Source organism: Oryctolagus cuniculus, chromosome 15 (genome assembly GCF_051225735.1).
Source record: "Oryctolagus cuniculus isolate XC-2025 breed Fujian yellow rabbit chromosome 15, ASM5122573v1, whole genome shotgun sequence".
In the NCBI taxonomy this organism is placed as follows: Eukaryota; Metazoa; Chordata; class Mammalia; order Lagomorpha; family Leporidae; genus Oryctolagus; species Oryctolagus cuniculus.
The window spans coordinates 17298747-17306169 of record NC_142881.1 but is presented as its reverse complement, the minus strand read 5'-3'; the positions used below and the strand labels follow the sequence as shown (position 1 = coordinate 17306169).

General features: G+C 56.5%; 1 long non-coding RNA gene across 1 annotated transcript; it reads right to left on the bottom strand.

The window, feature by feature from the left end:
• Positions 1-922: 922 nt before the first annotated feature.
• Positions 923-3270, bottom strand: LOC149121917 (uncharacterized). Its single transcript, XR_016221168.1, has 2 exons — positions 3176-3270; positions 923-2625 (listed from the first exon to the last, which is right to left on the bottom strand). It is a non-coding gene; the product is annotated as an uncharacterized LOC149121917 (long non-coding RNA).
• Between the last annotated feature and the right edge of the window lie 4153 nt (positions 3271-7423).

The following is a 7423-nucleotide window of genomic DNA, read 5'->3' as shown; positions in this document are numbered from 1 at the left end:
CTCCAAGTTAAGCGTTGTTCCCCAGGGACCAGCTCCATCGTCTACCCGTCCTGGGGGCTTTTGAGGCACTAGGGAGGGCACTCAGGACCAGGACAGTGAGCTGCAGGAGTCCAAGGTTCCTTGCAGACCAAGGCTCAGGTGCATGAGCCAGACGCCACCCCACGTGACAGCTAGCTCAGGAGCTGCACAGTGGGAAGTGCTCAGCAAGAGGAAGCACTTATCACAGTGCTCCCAGAGACGGCCGCCCTGGGACTGGCCATACCCTCGGGGCCTCTGGTCTTTCATCAGACCCACGGGGATGTGTGCTCCGTGCCAGCCACTGGCCCGGCCTGACAGAGCTGGGGGAGCAGTTCTTGGCATGAGAGAGGGGACGGGAACACCAAGAACAACAACTAGAGGAAGCCCAGGAGGTCCAGGTTCTGACTGTCAGATGGGAGATTTCCCGAAAGGACACAGACACACCATCCCAGCTCTTGCCCAACTTGGGTTCGGCCGCAGGCAAGGAGGCCTCTCTCTTGGGGCAGAGGTGGGACCGCTGACGTGTGCCAGCCCCCTCCCCAGCGGACAATGCCATCTGCCGCTGGGAGAGTGCACGCCACCCAGCGGTCTGCTGCAGCTCTGGTTACCACCTCCCCATTCTCCTCCATCGCGCTCTCTCTTGATCTTCGCCTCTCTGCTGACAACAAGATATGGCTGGCATTCAGCTGGGGATTTAAAACCAGGAGAGTTTCTCCCGCCCCTTCAGGCTGGAAGCTCACCCCCCGGCTCTCAGGGGCCTCCCAAAGTTAGGCGTTTACCAAGTGCCAGGAGACCGGCTCCTGAAACCGGAAGAGGCCTGCATTGTTGGACCAAAATAGCAGATGTGCAACACGAGTCTCCGCAGGGGCCCTCAGCAGGCTGGCAGCTTCCGGTGGGTGCCCAGCACTGCCGGCCCGTGGACACAAACTAGAGTGGCCCTCGCTGCCACTTGCGAGAGCCCTTCTAAGTCCATGACCATCTGTCCCTTTGCTGCATGAGTTCATCCAACTGGAAATGGAGTCGGGCTGTCCCTTGCACAAAACCTGCACGCCTGGGTCAAATAAACCAAGCTTTTGTGCGTGGCCCATCCGCTTCCCGACTGCCGTGCACCTTCTCATCTGGGGCTTGCCGTCCCTGCCTCTCTCAGGACAAAAAGAGACCTCCCACACCCCGGAGGACCCCTTTTGCATGGATGGCAGCCACACTTGCAGCCACGCGGCCAGAACGCACGCTTCCAGAATGTCGCTTCTCTACCCGGTGGTGCCCAATTGATTACTTGTCAGCTTCCAAAACGTTTTCATCTCTGGAAGAAACAATGCATGAAGCAGCAGTCCTGAGAGCGGAATTAAGAGCTTGTTAGACGACGGGCCTGGGGTCGGGGTAGGTGGCCTAGCTGGGGGGCCTTGGCGGAGGCATGCTGGGATTTTTTTTAAGCCGGCCCACTCCCCTGCAGCTCCCACTTAATGAAGCTGTTGTACAAACCCCTCGGAGAGTCCACAAGCTCCAAAGAAGTACCAAGTGTCCCATTACTGTAAACGGCCTTTTATTTTTAAACTAATGCTATATTTGGAAAGCAGTAATCCTGGGGAAATGATACTGAGACTAACGGGGAACATATTACCTTTCATGTGTTTTTTCAAGTTTAAGGTTTCTTTGTTATTATCTGAGTAGCAAGGCTCTGCACACACTCTTGGGCAGAAAATCAAAATAAGCCTTAAAGCAATAATATTTTAATAAGCATCAAATGTCTTCAATGAGATAAAAGTATTATATGGTGTTTTGATATTGGGCTTTAGTTAAAACCTCATTAAAAAAAAGAGAATTTCTCAGATGTATTGGGGTGGGGGGGCAGTGATGTAGTTTTAAATTCAGGTGGAGGAAAAGTTCCAGTTTGGGTCAATTATGCTAATTAAATGCCACAAATGACTGAAATCGCCAGCAAACGGACGTTATTATGTGTTGCTTTCACTGTTTCCCATTGATCGCAAGCAGCAGCTAACGACGCGGGAGCCTCCGACAAGGCTCCGCTCCGTGCCGGTCTGAACACGCATCGGAGGCCCTGACCCCCATCACAGCCCTGGGCGGGCAGAACTCAGCCGGGTCCAGCCCGCGTCCAGCCCCGGCGCCTGGTCGGGGGAGGCCCCTCACAGCCCGGCTGCTGGCCGCTCCCTGCACCTCACATGAGTTCTCTCAGGGATGGCCGGGTCCTGTTCCCGGCCCCAGGTGAGGGGCGCGGGGTTAGGACCTGTCCCGAGGCCAGCGACGCAGGGAGACACACACACTCTCTGAGCTGAAGGCGAGAGCCGGGAGGAGCCTCCATGCGGCTAAAGAAAATGAGGAAACTGAGGCTCAGAGGCAGGAAATGAGTTGCCCAAGGGCTCTCAGGGCTTACTTGCAGGGCCAAGAATAGACCGGCAGCTTCCTGCGTCCCCGTGCCCTGCCGCACGGCGTTCTGAGAAGGAACCGCAGCCTCGCGCGCCTCCACCCCGGGTCGGGTCGTGGCTGCACGTCCAGTCTGGGCTGTGTGACATCAGCACAAAAAAGGTGACTGTGGACCCGGGCCACGGGGCCTGTGACTCGAATCTGTCTCCTCCGCCTCCGGCTGACCTGAAATGGGAGTCGAGTTTCAGCTGCGTTTGACTCCGGGCAGACAGGGTATCAAGGGCAAGGGGGAGGGAGGCAGGACTCCCTGGACGCCAGAGTTAAAGTAGCAACCGCACCCCAGGCTGCTGCCCACCCACCCCCACCCCCACCCCCACCCCCACCCCCAGTGAACACAAGATCTGGGGAGTGGAAGGAGTCCTAGGCCCCGGGCAGCACATAGACAAGCCACGCCTTCCTTGCGCATCTCACAGAGGTGGGTCCTAAAGGCTGCGACCCTCAGTGCTCCTCCACCTGCCTGATTCCCGGTGCCACTGGGTGGGACACCCCAGCCTCCACATCTAAATCAGAAATCCCAGGTTCTGCTCCTGGCTCTACCCCAGCCATGTGGCCCCAAGCAGGCTACTGTTCCATCTGGGCCTCAGTTTGTTGACCTACAAAATGGGAGTGCTTATCCCAGGCTAATCCAGGGGGGTAGCTGGGTCTTGGAAGCATAAGGCCAGCAGCTCTGGCTCAGCCACGTCCCTAGAGACAGAGACAATTTGGAGGCACTGACCGTGATGAAGTCATGGTGAGGGGGTTTGTGCAGGGGCTCTGAGGGCTTGAGTTTTTGCCTTTGAGCCAGTAGGGTCTGCTCGGCCACCTGAATTTGATTTGGCTCAAGGTGATCATGAAATGAAACCACCTGAGGGTGGCAGTAGAGGCGGGCGTGGAGGAAGCAGCCCGGGAGAAGGGTGCCAGGCTCGGCCAGGGGTCTGCCCCGCATCGTCCCATTCAACCTCTACAAGGCCCTCCTAGGAGGCAGGAGCTCTCATGGCCTCCATTTTCAGGCAGGTGAATGAAGGCCAGGACACAGAAGTCGTTAAGGAACTGAGCCCACACCACTGGCCTCACGGAGGCTAAGGCCCAGGCACAGCAATGAGCAGCCGGGCCGTGGCACTGCGGAGCTGCACTCCTGGGGACCAGCCCGGCGCTGCTGCAGACAGACTCCCAGAGGGGCTGGGGTAAAGCCCTCGAGGTCAGACGCCCTCCCTGCCTTCCCAGTCTGCTCTCAGGACAGCCCAGGTGTGGCCACGAGGTACCAGGGAGACCCTGGCACCAGCTGTGGGTCCTCCCAGAGTGAGGGCCGGAGCACACCCCAGGCAGCAGCCAGGGAGTCGCAGGAAGAAGCTCCAGGACCCGCTCGCTGTTGTCACTGAAAACTCAAAAGTGCTTCTAAGCAATACAAAGTGACGCCACACGTGTCATACACATGATGATGTATGTCCCGGCCTGCCCGGGGCAGCTGCCTGAGCTGAGTCCTGACGGAGGCCAGGGAGCCAGGAAAGGAGTTGCAGGTGGAAGGGAAGGCGGGGCAAAGGCCCAGGGGCGGGGAGAAGTGAGGTCAGGGAGGCAGCCGGGCAAGGGTGCTGGCACCACATGGCTAGGTGTGGAAGGACCACCAGCTGGGGCGTGAGATGGGTTAAGGAGGGCAAAGACACAGGAGACTCTTGGGGATGACCCCAGAGGCTCCCCCTGCCCCAGGGACAGTGCCCAGGAGTCTCTTCTACAGCTAGGGTCTCTCCGTGCTGCAGGGGGCACTGTGTGGCTCACAGGGAGCACAACCTTATCCTCGTGGCGGAGGGATGGGGGAGGGGAGGCTGCCAGCTTGGCAAGGGGCCAGGCCGGCCGTGGGGACTGCCGGGGGGTCTGTCGGCTTCTCTGGGCCACAGTTTTGTCTGCAAGATGGGCTGCCATGTGCACTGAACGTAGATGGACAGTGGCCAGACCATATATCACAACAGAACTTTGACCCCAACCTGCAGCAGCCGCTTATCTACAATAAACAACCCAGGAAGGCCGCCTGCTGGAAGTCGGGCCTTAGGAAGCCAGGTTTGCTCTCTCGAGTGACAATCCAGGAAGCTAAACAATACCTTCTGTGACAATCCGGCCCCAAATAGCAAGGGCTTGATTAATAACTGACAACTTTCCTAATTTTTGTCACTACTTCCGACTTGGGACCAACCAGAGAAAGTCGCATACGCACCCCCCAACCAGTCCCGTAGAGGAGGACGCCTGCTTCCGAGAGGTCCACCTACCACCCGACTCTCCAGGCCAAGAGCCTCCAAGCAAGGGACACTTGACGCTTCCCTTTGCTCCACGCTGAAGCTTTGCCACTCCTCCATCTGCAGGAGTCTCTGCCAAAACACAGTTGATGGTGACTGATTCCTGGGGCCATAGCAAGCTCAGAGGAGGTAGGCTTTGCTTGTTCTCATTGGCTTGTCTCCACTGAGTTTCCAGGGGCCAGCGAATGACAAGCTCCCATGCCTTCCTAGAACTTCCTGGGTACATAGTAAGGAGATTTAGCTAAGAGGCCCCTGCGCCAGTGCCCACCGCCTGCTTACCCTGCAGCAGGCAGGCAGGCAGAGGTCCCCTAAGAATCAGCGGATTCCTGGGACATCTGGACCGTTTGGGGAAAGTGAGCCTGAGATCACCTTCTATTTCCTGGTGTAGAGCCTGAGGAGCGGGGTATACTTTGGGAAGGAGCCCAGTGGAGTGAAAGGAACGGGTTTTGCCTGACTTCAAATCCCAATTCTATACCGGCTGCATGGCCTTGGGCAGCAGTTGTCTTGTTAAGTGGAGGGGATCAAATGGGCCAATTTGGGTTAGATGCCGGCATCTAGCAGATGTGCCCTCAACACAAACTGGCAGCCAAACAGTGGTGGTGACAATGGGGGTGTGCGGCCGTGGCCAGGACTGCACAGAGTTGCCACAGTTTCGGAAAACTGCTGGGAAGGTGGGTGCAGGCAGGGCCCCCTGGAACTGACAGCCCCCAGAGGCCCCTCAGTGGGGCCCGGGCCTCCTCAAGGGTGAACAGAACGTAGTGTAGGGTTAACCTTCTGAGTTATATAGTTACCTGAAAATAGATCTTTGTGAAAAATAAGAATGAGAATGGGAGAGGGAGGAGGAAAAAGGCTGGGAGTGCAGGCAGGAGAGAGGTAGGATTGAAAGAATCACTATGTTCATAAATTTGTTTATATGAAATGCATTAAGTTTGTATCCCTTAACTAATTTTTTTAAAGGGCAAGCAGAGACAAATGAGGCTCATGGAACCCATGGCTGGAACCCTTTCCCCAGCCAGGCCCCCACGCCAATGGAAACAAGAGTCATTTCCCCAAGGGCTGATAGGGCGGTGACATTCCCTCACGAGGTATGGGTCACAAAAATGTGGTCACGGAAGACGGCTAGATTCGAACACACTGGAAAACAGCCCAAGTACTGTTCTGTGCACATGGAGGAGAAGTGAAGCAAATACTTAGTCTTTGCCTCTCTTTTTTTGTTTAAGATTTATTTATTTATTTGAAAGAGTTATAGAGAGAGCGAAGGAGAGAGAGAAGGAGAGGCAGAGAGAGAGAGAGAGAGGTCTTTCATCTGCTGGTTCACTCCCCAGATGGCTGCAACGGCCAGAGCTGAGCCAATCCGAAGTCAGGAGCCAGGAGCTTCTTCCAGGTCTCCCACGCGGGTGCACAGGCCCAAAGACTTGGGCCATTTTCCACTGTTTTCCCAGACCACAGCAGAGAGCTGGATCAGAAGTGGAGCAGCCAGGACTCGAGCCGGCACCCATATGGGATGCCGGCACTGCAGGTGGCAGGTTTACCTGCTACACCACAGTGCCCACCCCAGTCTTTGCTTTTTAATAGGAAATTAAGCCCTAAGTCCAGAGGAACCCCACATGGGCTTTCGAGTATTGGGTCAGAGGCAATGACATCCTGTGAAAAGGAGGAGGAGCCTCTGAGGCCACATCACCAAGATGGCACCTGCACTGGGTAATGGCCATGTTGGCTGCCCAGCACCAGAGTCCACTAGAGGGCCTTCTGGCTGCCAGGGATCCAAGAAAGGGGGCATTTGGCCTCTCTGAACGCCCTGGACAATGACTCTTGAGCTGGGCGTCCCAGAATAGGAAGGCAGTGAAGAATCCATGCCAGTGTCGGGGCAGCAGCAGCAGAAGAGGGCGCCGTTCCAGCGGTGGGAGCAGTGGCAGCTCGGGTGCCGGGGGCTTGGCCACATCCGAGGGGGCATCCGCCACCGCGGGTACAGTCGCCAAGCAAAGTTCTCCTGCCTTCCCGGCAGTTCCGCGGCCCCCAACATTCTTCAAACAAACTGCTTTTCTGCTAATCAGGAATCTGGTCTCCTGGCACCCACAAACCCGAGGCCCAAGGAGGCAAGGGGAGAATTTCAACAAGAGGAGGATACGGTTGATGATAATTCCATGACATTTTCCACCAAGTGGACACTGACACAGCGATTTCTCTGGGATGAGCTGCCTGATCCCATATGGAAAAGTGATAGGGTTTCTATAGTAGGGCTGGGATTAGGGCCATGTGGTTTTCATATTCCCATGCTGTCTGAGACCTGCGCCCTACCCAGCTGCCCATCCCCTGGGCAGGCTGTGGGGCTCACATCCCACGCCTCTGCTCTCCGTGGCCTCCCGTTAGGGCCAGGTGTTTACCACCTCACATCAAAGTAGCCAGCCTGCAACCGGATACATTTCAGCTTGGCTGTGCCTTACTTGTAAGTGCACACGAATCCCCTTATCTGACACTCGGGGGGCCAAGGATGAGGGCTGGTTCAGATCAGCAGGCCTGGCTCCCAGCCCGAGTTCTGGGACTCACTGAAATACGAGTCTTCCCGGGGCCTCAGTTTTCCCCATCAATCATATGAAAAGAATCAGCGAGTTTCTGTACAAGAGTCCTCCTGGCTCCCAGTTCCATGACGCCATTCTTCTGATTCCTTGAAAGTCTCCTTCCTACGGCTTCCTTTTCTG